The sequence below is a fragment of the Acartia tonsa genome, chromosome 3 (assembly GCF_053477335.1).
Source record: "Acartia tonsa isolate MP-2025a chromosome 3, ASM5347733v1, whole genome shotgun sequence".
NCBI lineage: Eukaryota > Metazoa > Arthropoda > Copepoda > Calanoida > Acartiidae > Acartia > Acartia tonsa.
The window spans coordinates 9,819,381-9,838,109 of NC_137262.1; the positions used below are offsets into that span (position 1 = coordinate 9,819,381).

Consider the following 18,729-nt stretch of genomic DNA (forward strand, 5'->3'; position numbering starts at 1 on the left):
TTTTTAAGTCGAAATATGCTTTTAAAACTTTGGGTACCAATTAAATTCACTGCTCAGTTTCCCTTCCTTCTCTGTAAAAAAAAGGAAGTACAATTTTAAGCTGCATTATCATAAAAAAAATCTGCTAAAATGTTTGGACGCTTGTTTAAAAAGTTATTGTTGTCTGATATTTTGTGATGTATGTATTGTAAACAAACAGAACCATGGAGAGGGAAATTGCACCTTAAAAAAAAGTTACCTCCAACTTTTCTGCTCTTCACAAATGTAGTTTCTTTAGTAATTGATCATTTTTATCTTTAGAAAATTGAAAGAATCGCGTAAACGTAAAATTTCTATGGTTTCAGGCTACTGTAAAGACTTCAATAAAAGATTTATGTTATGACTGACACAGTTTAATGCCTATAAAAGATAAGTAACAAAAGTTTAAAAGGATTATAAAAACAATAATTCCAGTATAGCTTCGAAACCAATCGATATCCGCGGAAAGCTGTCTATAATACGTTGTGTCAAATAACTATTCTTGACTGGTAGAAAAATTTAGGCCAAAAAGCATTTTCAGAAGCTGTGTCCCATTCCATGGCGAGCACACGAGAACATATGTTTCACATATTAGATTTAATAACATAGAAAAACCATATCATAAACAGACAACAAGACTATAAAAAGGCGCAAGGATTTTTCTTCTACTGTTCAAATGGCCCATTTTTCAGGAACAGGCAATCCAAAAATAGCTTAAGAAAAAAATTTGTACTGATTTATTATAAAGTGGCCAAAAATTCACTACACAAATTTCTCGATTTCTTTTAATATGTGTGTGTTTTTGTGTGAGTACATTTGCCTAAGTCATACAACGGCTGTATGTATATGCTTGATTCATATTTATACAAGAAAAAAAGGTTTTCTTTCCTAATATTTTATTTACAAATTATATTAAAGTTATTCAGATAAATCAATTATATTTGGAGGTTTAATATAAAGATATGATCTGCAAAAAGCCTTTTTCTCAGTACAAAGATAATCATGTACTTTTTGTTAAAACTTCACACACACAACAAACATAAAACAATTGATAAATAGTTTTGTAAAGAATCTTAGAAATATCTTGTTGGATGTAAGAATACAGAGGTGGATTCTTAAAAAAACTTTTTGGCTCACTGCCTCACTAAAATTAGTGAGTCTCACTAAAAAAATTTGTGAAAAATCCTTAAAAATCGCACAAAATTAAATAAATTCATAAAAGGGTTGTAAACATAAGATTTTGTTTAATTTTTGTAAATTTTTAGTGCGATTTTGTAAAAGTTTTCACACAAAAAAATTTGCAAGCCTCACAAATTTTAGTGAGGCAGTGAGCCAAAAAAAAATTTAAGAATCCAACTCAGGTATAAATTCAGGATAATGAAAAATAAATCAATATTCAAAAGCTCGTTAATTCAGTAATTGCTTTTTTTTATTTTAGGAAGAAGTTTAGAGCTTTTCTTTGCGTTTTGCTTCAACTTTTTCAAGACCAATAATTAATTCTCCCTTGACTTTTCCCTGTTTCCCTGTGATGAACTAATGAAATTTGTTGTCTTAAATCTATTTAACACCCTGATTGTATTTAGTTAAATATGTTTACCACAAAATTGTTAGTTGGAACTTTCACCTACTTCTTGAACCCCCTCCCCCCTATTTATTATTTTTGAAACTTATTTTTAAACCAATATCCCTACGGAGTGCTATACCTGCGGGACTTTTCAAGCCTTTACTTAACCTAACCTAAAATAAGCGTAAATCCATTGAGAGTGAATGACAAGTAGGTAATAGTTATTTCTCGTATCGTATTATAAACGGCTTTCCGCGGATATAGAATGTACAATTATAAGATTAAAACTAGTTTTTTTAGCCCCGTGGTGACGAAGGCACCGGCTAAAAAAACTAGTTTTAATCTTGTGATTGTACATTTCTATATTCGTAGAAAACTGGATATAATACGATGCTAGACATAGTTTTTTCGTATTGATGAGAACCGGTTCCTATCCACCGGATTCGAATGAATACGAGAAAAGAAATTAATTGATATTATTTTTTTTTAATTAAACTTAGATAAAAGATATATTGGGTATAGTCACTTTCTTGGCAACGCTCCTAAAGGGGCGATTCGTCGAATTTTGAAAATGACTTTTGATAGGTTATTTTAGGTTAGGTTAGGTTATAATGGGTTAGGTGATTGTCCCGCAGGGTTAGAGCACCCCGCAGGGGCTAGAAATAGGAGAAAAGCTTCTGTGAAAATACGAAGAAACGCTCCTTAAGGGGAGTTGCCACGAATGGGACTATACCCGATATATTTCTAATAGAATAATACACGGCACTAGTGTTGAAAAGAGAATATCCATATAAAAACACAGCTAAATAGTAAGAATATTTCTAATTATTTTCCTAAATTACCTTCTTTTAGATTAATTGATCAATTAGATACAAAGAAAATTAATGGATAACTTTAGTCTCAATAGATTAATTCTTCATAAAGCACATATATATTATATAATAATCCTTATTTTAAAATTAAATTACTTAAGTAAATTGGAGTGCAATTTGAACAAAAGTTTTAAACATTTAAAATACAATAATACTAATAGAATATTAAATATTAATATCAAATTAAATATAATCCTTACATTTTATTAAATTAATTTTTAACTAAAAATAAAGGTTCTATATTGCTATCTCTACTATAATCTGAGATATATAAAGGTGTTACTACTTTATATATCCAACAGGTGGCTAGTTACTGTCACCCTAATTGACTGCAACCACTACTACTGTATGCAATTTCTTAAGCTTTTACTTGCTTTAAAACATTGACCTTTACAATTCACATTTTCACTTTCAATAATTTAATATTAACACTAATGGCATAAAAATTTAATTAAATGATAAAATAAGTTAAATAAAGACTATTATATTAATAAGATATATTTACCTTATCCCAGACTATTGAATAAAAAGCAGAACTGAACGTATTTTTGTATTGAGGACAGAGGTTGCAGAGTTTGTGTGGCTCGTGGGAGGTTTGAAAGATTACTGGTATGTTACACACTTCTCCTGTATGTTGTTATACCTCTCTGCAAGAATACATCCTCTCTCTCTCTCTCTCTCTCTCTCTTCCATTCACCTCTCCCTCCCTCACCTCATACTATAATTCTCTTTCATTCTATATTCTCTTTCTCATTTTCTCGTAAGAGCCTCACACTTTAGAACCCAGCATATGATAGTATATATTAATGTATATCAAATATATATATATGGATACAGTTCCATATACTCATTCAAAGCAAAACTAAAAGTAAACAAATGTTAAAATTTTAATTGTAAACTTTGTTGATATAGTTTAAACTATTTCTAAACAAACTAATAATAAGGGAAATATAGAATGAAACAGCAAATTTAAACTTTGAAAGACAAATTTTGGAAGGAAATTTAGCTTTTTGTAAAAGTAAATTTTAAACAGCGAAGCTTTTCTATTATTAGGGTATGTAAGTACGTCTTTACGTAATTTAAGTATGTTTTTTTACGCAATTAATTTAGGTATTTTCATTTTTTTTACCTATAAATTTATGCTTACTGTTTAAATCCCTCGCAACCTAAAAGGCTGGAGGTAATATTCACGTACTACAGAATTCTAAGAATCAACCTGAAAATATTATAGCATTTTTGAATTTTGAAATTTGATAGAAATTATCTAATAATTTGAAGAGAAATGTTAAAATCAGCTTTGACAAATTCCATCAACGGAAGAGTACTGAGTAGGGATCTGGACTAGTTTAGTAATGCTGTATACAGACAAGGATAATTATTAATACTTAATAGCAATATGGACAAAATCAAATAAAACATTGCCTAATTGTGTGATAATAGAGAGAGAACTTATTAACTACATTATCGACCAACTTACTACCTCGAATTAGATAGCTGCTTTTTTAAATAAATGTGTAAGATAAGTCTTTGAAAGTGAAAAGGAGTGTGACTAAATTTATTTTAACAAGAATGACAGCACCCATTTAAGCGAAGCTCTAAACTCAGACGGTAGGCAAACGATGTAAATGCATTTGTTTAAGATTATTTAAATACAGGATAATGCTTTAAGATATACTATCAGCTGCGCTTCTATCAACTAGGAGCTCTGTATTTAAAGGAGAAAGGAAAATAGCCTAAAACCAAACTTAGATATAAGATTTAAATAGCCTAAAACTATCCAAGGACCTGTAAGAAGATTCCATCGAAATCTCATCTACAGAAAAAAACCTTACTACTTTATACATATAATAGGATTATTAAATATCGTAGACGAAGAAAGTCCCTTAATGGCGTCATAAAATTGAGGGATACGAAGGAGTGGGAAAGAAAACCCATAAAAAGAGTTAAATAATCCCTCGTTTTTATGACGTAACATGCTGATTTTTTGAGGGACTTTCTTCGTCTTTATTATAAAACATAAAAAAAAAATTGTCAAAAAGTTTACAAATCAACATGTTTTAAATAAACGTACGGACTTTCTGGTAACAATTACAGATTTGCTACGCATCCTAATTCGTACCTAATTGTTATTGGAATCATCAATGCATCATGCAAAGTTTTAAATCCATAGTACAACTCTAATCTGTTTAAATTACCGAAAAGAGCTAACTGTCTGTGACAACATACGAACCAACCGACCCTAAGAAAGAAATGCTTCGCTTTTTAAAAATGCATGGTATGACTTGAACTGAATTTAGTTTCCGAAAGTGTGCGTAGCTTCCGCGTCCTATCTCAATATTTGCTACTAGCTAAAAAAGCTTCCAACTTCAAAAAAAATCAAATTTGAAAAATTAAAACTTTTGAATGTATAATGTATAAATCGTTTATACATTAAATCGCTTTTCCATTTGACCGGAGTCGCTGAAAATAGGGTCTGCAATAATTGGGTTATCTGCTGTACACTTTAGGAAACTAGGGCTCGAATAGGAAATTTATTTCAGCTGATCTGGTATGTGTATGATAAGGTTGTGTATATGTTTGTGTCAGGATGAATGAACAAGATATTCAGCCGTGTTATCGCATAACTAAATACATTATCCAATTTTTGCCCTTTTTTGCTTTATTCATTTATGTATAAACAATGTTTAGCACATATAACTATCTTTTACATTACTATAGAGGCTTCGCCATTGATCTCAAGGGAATTTTTTACCATATAATAATCTTTTTCACATAATATTTATTTGGGGCCGGGGGGAGGGGATTATTTTTTATCTGGGGACGTATACCATCTAAGGGTAGGGAGTGTACGTATATTGTATGAAACCTCCTGCCAAATAGTCTAAAACTTATCCACGAAATCTTTCAGGCATTCCTTAAATTATGCAAAGATCAATCCAGCCGTTTACAAGATCTAACTAGACATTCAACCATATACTTGATTTTTTTGGAGGGAGAGTCATTTTTTCTAAGGTCAATTTCTCTTAGGATGGTGGTGGTACCCTCCCCCAAATTATTTATAAACCTTTACTGGACCTATGTTAAGCTACATTGTAACGCTGAACCCCATCGAACCAGCGGTTAGCCCAATCCTTTGCTACAGACAAAAAAAATTACAACTTTACATAATAGATGTATGCATGTATGAAGAACCTAATTACTGAATGACAAGAGTGACAACTTCCCTATCAAAAAATGATGTAAGTAGTCATACTTTCAATATATTGTCGATGTGTCGATATAATGACAGCCAAAACAGATTTTATTGAAGCCACAAAGTCGACGTAAATATTTGGTATGTTTACATTGGTACACCGACAAACGTACTAGACAACAGATAAGTCTCAATAACTTCTGCTTAGTATCAAAGCTACTCCATAAGTCACACTGTCGGTCCAGCCGTACAAAACTCCATGATGGAAATGTTATTTTCATAGTTGATATTCAAGCAAAATGGCTGATTTATTTAAGAAGATTCACTACACCAATGAGCATCCAGTATGTAATTTACATTGTCAGTCGGTCTGTCAATCGTGTTACAAAATGTAAATATCAAAATTATAAAATACGTGAGACAAGTTTCATGAATTTTTTCTCCAATTAATCTTTCCTGGATTTGATACTCTTTAAATCTCCTTGTCCGTATTCCCATCCTTGATTTTTTAAGTTCGCTACTTATAGATATTGTCATCCTTGTTAATATTTGATATTAATGAGAAAAATTGCGGTTGACACTAATTTTATTAATTGTTTTTGACACTCAAATTAATGATGACAAATTTTTTTCCTAATTTCTTGTTAAAAGTCCATACATATTTACTATGGAACAGGGAGAGAACAATGGAAGATAAATTATCTTTATTTTAAAGACATTTATGTGAAACTAATCTTTTTTTTCTCACTTTTTTCCCACCTTTTTTTACCATCCCTCAACTAGGACGATCCAATAATTTAATGTAAATATGATCTAGGATATTTAACATCAAAGTATTCATGTCTTTAGGCCTGATTATAGAGATGATTCGCTTCTCAAATTGTGCCTAGGAATTATCATTTAGAAAATAAAGTGAACAGTTTCACTTTATCTTAAAGTAAATTGATACCAATTAGAGCCAAAATATCAACATGTTTGAAATGGACATACGACCTTTTGGTTTTAGATCAAAGAAATGCTACGCTTTTCTTTGACCTATTCTAAATGTAAAAATGCTTCGCCTTAAAAAAGGTAAACAAAAAAACATTTTTTGTAGTTTATGGTATTCTCTACTTTTTGAACGTGATATTCCTTATCTTGTCTAAAGCATTAAAAGTTTATCTGGACTAAAAATGCACTTTTAACAGTTATTTATTGACTTTCCATATAGTGTTGATTGCTAAGCTTTTTATCAATCTTCTTAACTTTCAATCAATGCATTTTATCATATTGGTTTTAGTTTCACAAATTTGCAATTTACGACTCAAGGCGTGCAGTAGAGGAGTGTATGCAAATTATGGGGGTTCCATAATACACAGACCCCTAGGTGTCAACCCCCAAACCCCTCGTTCTATGATGATTCCTGTAAAAAAGAGGTATAATCCAAGAAAATTAGCAATTATTACAGTGTCAAAAAGGGTCATCACGTTCATTTTAATGAAATTTAGATTCTTTGTACTTATTTCTTATCAAGAGTAATAACTAGACTATAAAAGTTGGAAAGATTTTTAATCAATATAATAGATTTGAAATCTGCATAAAATTTTAAGGATTTTTTATAAAATTAGTTTTTTATATAATTCTTTATTTAAAGGCGCAAATACAAATTAAGTTAAATAATTTTGAGATCTGTGATTGGTGGATTGAAAACTATCTGCGCTCTGATTGGAGAAGCTTAAGTGACGTACATCATTCAACCAATTAGAGCGTAGGTAGTTTCCAATCCAGCTATCCTATTGGTCAAAATTTATTAACTTAAATCGTATTTGCGCCTTTAAATAAAGAATTATATAAAAAGCGAATTTTATAAAAAATCCTTAAAATTTTATGCAGATTTCAAATCTATTATATTGATTAAAAATCTTTAAAACTTTTATAGTCTAGTAATAACCCTAAAGATAATAAAAATACTAAAAAATTTATTTGCAACAAAATGTGTGGGCTTCTAAAAACTGGCCATTATTCAGGGTTACAGGGTTAATTTGCCATAAAGTTGATTTAAACCATTTAAACGAAGATCTTTATATTGCCTATATAACGTCATGTTGATATAATACATTATTATTATATGACGTAATTCGGGATACTTCGCCAACAGTTTTTATTAATTTATCCCCTTTTTTAAAGGCACTAATAAAAAAAGTTTCCATTGAAACAGAATGTTAATACAAATCTCCAAAATTATCTGTCTAGATAAAATGCCTTTTATTCATTCTCAAAAGCCAGAACTAATTTTTTTTAAACATTTAATGACAATACCTGTTTCCCTGTTATGAATGCACATTTACACCTTGAAGAAAGGCGCAACACAATAATGACTTTTATTATACCAATAAAAGAGAGAAAAATGTAAAGCTGGGTTTTATGTTTAATCTCTGGGAATGCAACACTTTTTTTAAGCGAAACTTTTCTATACCTATGGCTTGCCTGTTCGTATACAACCAAATGGACGGTTTTGTTGGTAAATTTGACAAAAAATATGCCAGTTCTTAGTCATGATTATAAATAAAGTGTATCCAATCTATAAATTGCATAAGTAGTTCTGATTGAAACCTGTGCATATACAGATTACATAAAGATTTGTTGTTAAAAAAGTAAAAAAATGTTAGGGCAAATAAAAGTAAGTACGTCCAATGATTATTATACAAAGCTTTATTATGTTTTATTGTTTAAAATAAATAAATAATCTTTTTTTACAGAGATTTTCCTTTCATCTCGTTTGCTGAATATTTAAATTTTTCTTAGCTTTACTCGTGTTAATGTTGTCATCCTTGTTTGATATAAAAAGATGCATCGTTCATATGTTAGGATAAATATGTTAGATGTGTAAATTTTTATATAGAGTTGCAGGTAAGAGCATTCGCTATCTTTTCAGTATGGCTACAATACCGTTTAATATCCACTGGATTAGAACCGGTTCTCAGCCATACTAAATAATCATTTATAGCACCGTATTTAAACATTTCTCCACGAATATTGAAATAAAATCATGAAATTAATACCAATTTTGATACCCCGGGCCTCCAGACCTTCGGGGATTTCAAAACTGGTTTTAATCTTATAATTTTTCATTTTACTATCCTCGGAAAACTGTCTATAATACGAATAACTATTCCAGGTTTCATTCTTGTTTCACATTGTCACAATCTAATTGTGGATAAGGGATCTAAAGGGTTAGGACAAAGGCCGATAAATATATGTACATCCCAATTTAATATACACAAAATTACCCTTCTGACGTTTGGACACTCAAGTTTATGAACCAACCAATCAAAATTCAATAAAAGTCCTCAAATTTGTTAGGCCAATTAATTGGAAACGTAGCTTTAAAACTTTGGGGACTATGTCCAGGTCCACTCCCTCCCTGAAATTCATCCCCATTTTGTTTGTTTGCAAAAGAATCGTTCAACCATTTCCAATTTTCACTTTTCTTTTTTTGCATTTTCCTATCTTTTCATATTTTTCTTAGAACCATTTTTTGTTGAATGAATGTGACACCTTTGTGGTGGGCGGCATTGAAAAGTTTGTATTAATTAGCAAACAAATTACTTAAAGAAATTGCTTGTCAAAAAACTAATAATTACAAATTTTTACCAGGGATAAGGGAATGCTAAATGTGATAAAGTATAATCAATTTATTCCCCCTACAAAATATTAAAGAAATATCGTAAAGAAGATAAAAAGTTACTTTCACCATAAATTTGCTGGAGTCTAACCATTCCTACAAAATAGCCATCCTACTGAACAAACATGTTATATTTGCCCCAGTGTAAATAGCAGCGTTTCGGAGCCGTTTGATTTTTGTGCGGCCCCTGCTCCAGATCCGGCTCCAGCTCCGGCTCCGACCTAAAATCAAGAAAAACTCGACATATTTTTTCCCCATAAAAAAATATTTTTTTTTATTTTTGACTTTTGAAGGTTTTAAAAGTTCAATTTTGATAAAAATGGACTTGAAAAACTTAAAAAGTGCATTTGCACATGACAATACAGAGTTACCAAATTATAATTTATAAAAAAATCGCTTTATTTATCTAGTCCGGAGCCGGAGCTGTTTTTTAACGAAAATTACGGCTCCGGCTTCGGCTCCAGCAAAATATGGCGGCTCCAAAGCTCCCGGCTCCGGCTCCGAAACACTGGTAAATAGGTAATAAGACAATGATTCATGAACGATATATTGATGCAAACCCACAAATAATGATGTATAAAAATAACCTTTTTGAAGATTAGACTTATTAGTTGAATAGTTTTGACACTGTTAGTTTGATTTGATAAAAATACACCAATTTATAAAACTTTGGGTACCAGTGTAATTTACAGTCCATTGTTCCTCCATTCATGTATGTTTGCGCATTTTCATAGACGACATAGATTAATCTTAAATAATCTACCAAACCCAGATTTCAGATTACTTGTTGTAGACCTATTTATGCTGGTTTTTAACAATGTACCAACATAGCAAAAACCTTAAACAACTTTTGGTTGCTAGCATTCAGCTAACTTTGGTCTTTTAAATTGAGGGTATGTATAATGAATCATCTCCCATTAACTTTTCCCTATTTCCCTGAAACTTACCTAATCCAACTTTTTAAGATGAAATGCCTACAGAGAAGAGAAAAAAAAACAGATTTCAAGAGAAGTTGTAAAAAAAGAAAGAGATAGAAATTGAAAAATACTGGATTGTAAAAATAAATTGCAAGAATAAAAGCAAAACAAGATGAAATTAGATTAAAAGGAAGGTTTTGCACAAGAAAATTTTAAAGTAAAGGCCTAATAAAAAGAATTTTAACATTTTATTTAAAACAATAAAATTATAAAATTTCAAATCTAACATACAAACTTTAAACACCAGAAATGAAATCTTCAGCAAGTGTCCACACAGAGAAAAGTTCCTTCTTTCAAAGTGCATGACGTGAAACATATTCAAAGCAGTATTTTTTTTATATAATATGTATTAAATTAATTTGTAAAACTGCAAATGATAATATATGACCTATATTTTTCTCTTTAAAGATTCTCTTTAAACACCTCCCCCGTTTTATACAAAGATGCTAATTCCTCCCTAACCCCAAGAGGATATACGCAGTAAATAACCCCGCAGGGGGTATAATTTTCTAACACTTCTTTCTTTTAGTCTTTTAAAAGGATTCAAAATGCAAGGACAAATATTTTTTTAACCCTTACTTCATACATCTTAATTGGAACTGATGATCTATTTTTATAGAGAAACATATGTATTCCATCAATAAAGAAAGTTAAAAAATTAAACTGTGTTTATACATATAATAAATGAAATTATAAAATAGTTATTTATCGAATCGTATTATAGACAGCTTTCCGCAGATATAAAAATGAAAAATTATAAGATTGAAACCAATTTTGATAGACCCGAGGTGCCGAAGTCACGGGCTAACAAAACAGTTATCAATTAAAATTTTATTATTTTGTAAAATTCATGTAAAATTGTCTGACGTACAATGCTATACATGATTTTTCAGTATTCCTAAGAACCGGTTCTAATTCCGCGGATATTAATTGGTTTCAAAGCCATACTGGAAAAATCTTTATAAAAAAAATATAAAAAGTATAAAATCTTTGTTTGGTAATTGTTGAAATTAATTTAATCTCAATTTACAGTGATGTGGAGCCCTTGTTGTGAAGAAAGATATAAAAATTGTATCAATAATAAAAAAACTGCCAGACTTATATACAAAGATCCTAAATGAATGGATATAGAATATACGGGGATAGAATATTTAGTTTGATAACATTGACATACCTAATTGGTCAGTTCGTTCATCCAGTATGCATTTTAGTCGATGTAAATATCAATAACTAGAGTTGGGCTCAATATAATTATCTCACTATTGGCTAGGTTTTTTCAATGTTTTATTTACTTTCTTTTGGTTATCTGAATTCTGACTATTAACCCTATTCTTCCATTATCTTCTCCCTTTCTTTCTTTTAACTATTTAAGGATCTTAATATTTTTTATTTCAAATTATCATCCTGAAAGGGTTAAATTGTTTAGTTAACTGTTAAATTCTAGTTCAATATCTGACCACATTACACACGTATCGCGAGTATCAAATTATTTTAAAACTAAGTTTTCTTTTATTTAATATATTATAAATTTGAATTTTCTGTTTTATGGATAAAAATTTAATACTTCAATATAATTCAAATAGAAACATGAAATAAAAAAATTTATTTATTCTTCATCCAGTAAAATAATGGGTCTTATCGTTCTGGCCAATGAGAATTTATTATGGATTATTGGAGCCTTATCAGTTTTAAACATTTATCGCTTGGAAAACTTAAGCTCATATATAGACATTTATTTCCTATATAGATCTGTCATGGATCTTGATGCAATAAAGTTGGCTGTTTTGTAAATGTTAAAAATTGGAAGATTTCATTAAACAAAAGTTCTCGCAAATATAAGTATTAAATAAGTTTTTTATATCATTTATTATTAATTTAGAATAAGTTTTATTACTTTTTCACATTAATGTTATAAAAAAAATTTCCTCGGCTCTGCTTCCCTGGAACATTTTCGTGTATAAATGAGACACATTTGCAAGAAAAGAACATATCTGCCTTGCTTCCCTTTCTTAGCTTGCCTTCCTTGGTTGTGGTCGTTACACGGTAATTGTTTTTATCAAGGAAACAAGGTATATGGTTTGTATCATATAATTATTAAATACTTGAAGAAAAATACTGTGTAAGAGCTGCGCGGACTATAGCGGATGCGGTTACAGCTTCTAAAAAGCTGCGGCTTAGTGTGGCTAATAGTGACTTAGTCTAAGGGTGACAGAATATAAATTTTTATCGGCTGTGGCTGCCGAGCCACGAGAATTTTCATAATCTAATTGAAGTATTACATATTAAGCTCTACATTTATATTATTAGCTTCGTCCCTATCTGATAGAGGCTTATAATCTAAAAAGAGGAGAGTGTCATTGTCCAAATATTTTTTCAAATACCAGAATTTCAATTTTAAGGCTTATTTTATACGCGCAGCTGATAGTGAGGCTTTTTAGGCTGCACAACTTGATGCGGCTGTGGCTGACGCACCCTAGGAATTTTCATAGTTTTGATTAAGTATTGTTCTATATTTATAACTAGCGGCTACGTCCCCTAGAAGCCTCAAAGGGCACTAAACGCTCGACCTCATCTCATTTTAAATTTGGGTTTTAAAAGAGTAAAAAGAATATTTTTTTTTTTGGAGGGGGGCGGGGAGGGGGGTGAAGACACCCTCCCTAAAAATAGTTTAAAACCTTCCCAGGACCTATAAGAAGCTTCATTGTAAAGGAGAACAATATCGGTTCAGCGGTTAGCGAGATCCTTCGGGTCAGACAAAAAACGCTTACTACTTTATATAATAGGATGGTGGCTTCGCCTCTATCTGAGAAGATTATAACCCAGAAAGCTAGCGTCACTGACCTAAAACTATTAAAAGAGCTATCAAAACTAAGAATACACTAATAAAAAAAAATACTCAATTGAAAGAAACATACTCATTAATACATAAATATTTTATTTGGCAAAATATTAGCACAAAAATTCCAATGTAATTTATCCCTTATCCTCCTAGTAATTTGTGTGCTCACAGTAGGAATCCAATCTCTACCAATCTTGCACATACAGAATAAGGAAACAAAAGAGGAAATAATAAGAATATATCAGTTACCAATAGACACATATATCCTGTATAGTACATACTTTTATAAGAGGTACTTACATAAATTAATAGACAACCAAACTTTTTTGCTTGATTGGTACTTTTATGGTGTTTTGATTATTCTTAACTAACAAAAGCATAAAGGTTATTGATTAGTATAAGGAAAATGTGCTTTGACCTATATACTAAAGTAACAGGATGTTTGTGTGGCGAAAACCAAAGGTTTTGTGCATAGTTTTAGAATAGTTTATGTAGCCCGAAATAATAGAAAAAGAAAGGAGTTGTTGGGGTTTGAAAACAAACATTTGAGAAAAAATACACGAATTATATGATTCAAATATAGTAGCTTTATGCCAATTTTTTTCAACATCTCATTTGCATTACTTATTGCTAATGCAAAAATTACGGAGGAAAATATTGACGGGACTGATCTTCCCATTCCTACGGATAATAGCTTAAAAATAAAACCTTTTCTGTACTAATACTAGGCTTTTCTGAAAAGTATGAACTGTGTATATGTTATGCAAACAAATGAATTTAGATTTAAAAGTAAAGAGCTACAAATTCGTTTATGTGTAGTGGCGTGCACAGGGTGTTGCCAGGAGGTGAAGACATTTGAAGGGGATGGACACCTAGGGGTGTGATGGAGTGTAACCACCCCACCCTGCCAGGGGGGTGCATACACCCCTTTCTTCACACCTCTGTTTATATGAGTTTCGTGTTTTTTGCTTTATTGATTTTTATGATTAAATTATAATCCAACAAAATTCTAAATTTTTCTAAATAAAAAAGTTTATGATTTACTTGCAGACTTGTTCTTATCATCTGGGAAGCCATGACTGTTTGGCGCTAAATAAAACAAGAAACTTTTCAATCCATGACTGTGAAGATATTAGAAGGTATTTTATAATATATGCTAGAAAAATGCGCCAAAGGGTTCAAAAATAAGGAGACCTTGGTCAAGAGTGAATTTACCTCTGACCTAAGCTTCCTGGACAGGATAAACAGGATCCTGCACAAAAAAAGTAAGCCAGACACATCTACCAACTGCCAAACTTGTGTAAGGCCTCTGAATCAAACATATAACTTTTATTAACTAACAGAACCGAAGTTATTAATTATTATAAGGAAAATTTGCTTTGACTTATAAACTGAAGTAACAGGATGTTCGTGTGACGAAAATCAAACCTATAACAACAGCAAGATATCTTTTAGATACGACTTCATTAGAATATTAAAGTAAGTATTACTAGGAAACGGGTTACAAGAAAGTATTATGAACAAAAAATGGGTCCCTTTAGTCCCTTTCGTAACATCGCTCCATAAGAGGCGTTTCGTCATATTTTTAAAATGGCTTTTTATAGGTAATTTTAGGTTAGGTTAGGTTATATTGGGTTAGGTGATTGCCCCACAGGGTTAGGTAATTGGCCCTGCAGGGGCTAGAAATAGGAGAAAAGCTACTGTGAAAAATACAAAGAATCGCCCCTTCAGGTGCGATGTTACGAAAGGGACTATACCCCCAAAAAATTTATAACAACTTTTATTCTCTGTTTTTTGTACATTTCATACCTCCATTAATTTTCATTTTTTGTCGGAAAATATAAAAAAAGTAAACCTTACCTAATTACTTATTAATGCTAGCAAAAATTAGGTAAATTATTTGGTTCATGCAAAAGTAAATTAGTCTGCATTAGTAATAGTTGTACATTAGTCTAATTATTCAAAAAGCAAACTCATTTCTGCTACAGATAAAGACGTAATTTTTTTTTCTGGTGGTTCATGTGTATTTTTAGAGAAAATAACTTTTTCTAGTCATAGCGGTCAGGCCGCTCCTTAGCTGCTTTTTAGCGGCCAGCCGCTAAATTTTAAAACAGCTGTAGAGCGGCCAATTTTGCAGCTAGGATGACTAAATTTTAGGACGAACTTTTATTTTTCATAACAAAAAAATTACTTTTTCTGATCATCGCCAAAAAACGGCAAATAACGGAAACCGCCATTTTCGGCGGTTACGGCGGTAAAACGGCGGTTGGCGGCGCAAGTTAATATTTTTATCTGTTAATTATTGCTCAAGGATTTACCCAAAAAAAATATAGGTCTCTAGCTGTAATAGAAGCCACGATATTCATGATATATGTCTGTAGTAAAAGCCGGACAAAAATCGGTCATAAAGTATGTCAGGGAGCGGTCAAACGGTCATAACATCACTTTTCTCAGAAGGTCATTGATATCTAAGTATTCACCATAAAAATATAGGTTTCTACCTTATACACAAAAGTCATAATGTAGAAATTAAGATTTATTTAGAATTTTTTCTAATTTTTTTTGCTACCCAACCGACTTTGACCGGACACCACGACCGACACAGACCAGATATCCTAATAAAATCAACTCTTGCCGACGTATAATTACTAAACTTAAAAAGTCATGAAGTCACAACTCTCTATCTTACCTACAAAAAAAAATGACATTGAAAAAATAGAGGGGGGGGGGGGGGTCATGAAGTTACAGCTCTCCATCTTACCTACAAAAAAAAATGAGATTGAACCCCCCCCCCCCCCCCCGATCTGTCAGGGTTAAAATGTACTATTGAATTTATTTTATATTTTAAAGTTTCTAAAACATCGAGCAATGTTAGGTTAGTAGTTCTAAGCATTATAAATTTTTTATTCGATGATATAGAGTAGTAAGGTTTCCGACAAGAGCTTGATAACAACGGATCAGATAGAGTTCTCAATTTTTGGGAGGCTTATCCCAGGATGGTTTTAGGCTATTTTCTGCCCACTACCTCCCCTTTGTATATATAAGTCCTAGATGCTAGGGGCAAACCCACTAGTTATTTACATAGAATAGCCTTCATTTTGAGTCAGCGAGTATCGTTTAATCCAAAAATAATATAATTAATCGACTATATCTTAGAGAATAAGAGTACTGAAAAAAAACCTGTAAAATATTAGGTTGGATATTTTTTGAATGACATTGTGAGTCAAAGAGTAGCTAGAGTAGTCTGTCCGTCTGTCTGTCTGTCTGTCTGTCTGTCCCTTAAGATCTCTGTAACCACTGAACCGATCGGATTCTCCTCTTCAGGGAATATACCTACTGGTCCTGTGGTGATTTTAGGCTATTTTCTCGGGGGGGTGAGACACCCCAAACCCCCGCAAAAAAAATCCCCATCAATTTTTTTTTTATGAAAATACCAACTATTTGGTGCTGCACCATATGTACTACATTTTTTTAATTACCTCTTGGGGCAATGCCCCTAAAGACTAGTGGCGAATCCGCTAGTGTTCTTAAAAATTCATGATTAAAAAAATTTATTTTGAAATAAATATAATTATAAATATTTTAATCCCAAGGCAAAACCAGGGGCAAAACTAAACTATATGAAAAGTAAATCAAATATAAGAGTAGCTTTGCAATCAAATAATAAAAACTTTGACGTGATATATTTGTGCATATGTGTAATGTGAGTGTATGCAAGGGTGTGCACGTGACTTTTCCTTGGGGGAAAGAAAAATGATTATGAGGGAAGGTGGGAGTCATTGTATTTTATAATGAAAATTTGGGAATTTCTTTCAAACTCACAAGATTTAAACCCCCTCTGAAGTAATTCGCGCATGCCTCAGGGAGAAGCGATGGAAACTATTTGAAACACCCTTGAACGATTTTCATTCGGATGTTTTTGTGTGGGGCGTGTTGTTTCAGCAAAAAGTTCCTTTACCAGTGATAATTTTTATAGAGGGAGGTAAACACATCTCTGGAGATTTTCAGGGAGGGTGTAACCCCCCTACACTCACCCGTAAGGGCTTGCCTTTATGTATGTTTTGTGAATGTATATTATATTCTGTTCCAACTTTTTAATCACCCCAAATTTAGGGTGCATCAAATTTTTAAAAACAAAAACTTAGTTTAATTTAATGGTTAAGACAACAAATAACCAATTTTAAAGCTATTGACAATATAAAAGAGGTGAATAAATGTAGAATATACAGGGGAAATATTATCGTCATCCAGTAGGAGGGGAGGGGATAAGGTAAAGAAGATAGAAAGTGGGTAATCTATATTATAGCCCGCTGCAAGTTTCTCTTTATTAGAGAATATAAAAATATGGTGTAAGATTTAAGTAATAATTTATCCATTATGAGATGTTTCTCACCTATTTGCTTTTCTTTCTGAAGTAATTACATTCTTCAATTTTAAGAATAGCATTTGCTATTCATACACTATGAATAATTTAAGAACATTACAGGAAAATTATCAAAGAAAGTTTTAAAATTTATTTTTTTAAATGTATTTGATGCACCCTACACAACTCCTTCAAACTTTTTTCCTTTCCTGCGTCATTTACAGCCATAAAAGAGCGTCATATGCGTCAGCTTTGGTCATTTTTCTTTAATTATATTTACATAAAAAATCTTTAAGGAAATTCATTAACCCTTACTGTCCTTATAAATGCACTAGCGGCTGCGTCCCTAGCATCCATAAGCTTTGGACAGTTCTATGGATATAAAAAGGGTTTAAAAATAATGTGTGGTATCTAACGAAAAAAAGTTGATGTCCATCAAAAAGTTAAAACTAAGACAGAAAATTTGTTACTAAAAAAAATCCTAATATGACTGTTTGGAGTATAATATTAATAAACTAACTTTATTATGTTTTCATGTAAGCTTTATATTGTTATACAGGTCGAAAAATATTATTTTGAAAATGGAGGTCAAAGCTGCAAAAAGAAACAAAAATTAAAGTGAGACCCTCATTTTCTTACCAAACTTAAAAGATTCTAAAAATCAGATGAATAGGATAATCAAAAGTTAAAAATTCTTAAATGTCCGTGCGGACTTCTTGGCATTGATTAAAGAGTTTTCTACACTTTCTAAATCGTACCTTATTCTTACAGGAATCATCGTTTCATCATGCCAAGTTTGAAATCGATAGGACAATTCTAACATGCCAAAATTAACGAAGAGAACTATCCTTTACGAACAAACTAACCGAATCTAAAATCATAGAAAAGCTTTACTTTAAATAACGTAAATTTAACACTTATAGGGTTAAGCAACTCATCTGTAGTAAAATATGAAAAGAATATTACTTCCTTCTGGGAACAATTTTGACATATTTAAAATTGTTGCAGAGCACAGAGTAAACAATAATGAGTGTTGTCATGTGTTCTCTGTACTTTAACTTCATACTATATGATTATACTAGCGGCTACGCCCCTAGAGGCCTCTAGTGGCACTTTAAATGTTTTTGTTTGTTAAAGTTAATTTGGATCTACTGCAGTTGACGGTAAAATATTGCTGGTAACGAATATTGCCTAAAATCTATGAATTTTAAAGGCTGCTAGCTGCCAAACGGCTGAACG

At 31.4% G+C, this 18,729-nt stretch overlaps 1 protein-coding gene across 1 annotated transcript in view; it reads right to left on the reverse strand.

The window, feature by feature from the left end:
- LOC145313260 (neo-calmodulin-like) overlaps positions 1-3,084 on the reverse strand; it is a 47,461-nt gene extending 44,377 nt beyond the window's left edge. Inside the window, exon 1 of the mRNA XM_080152581.1 lies at positions 2,960-3,084. The gene's annotated coding sequence lies outside the window, so the exon portion shown is untranslated. The remainder of the gene's footprint in view (positions 1-2,959) is intronic.
- Between the last annotated feature and the right edge of the window lie 15,645 nt (positions 3,085-18,729).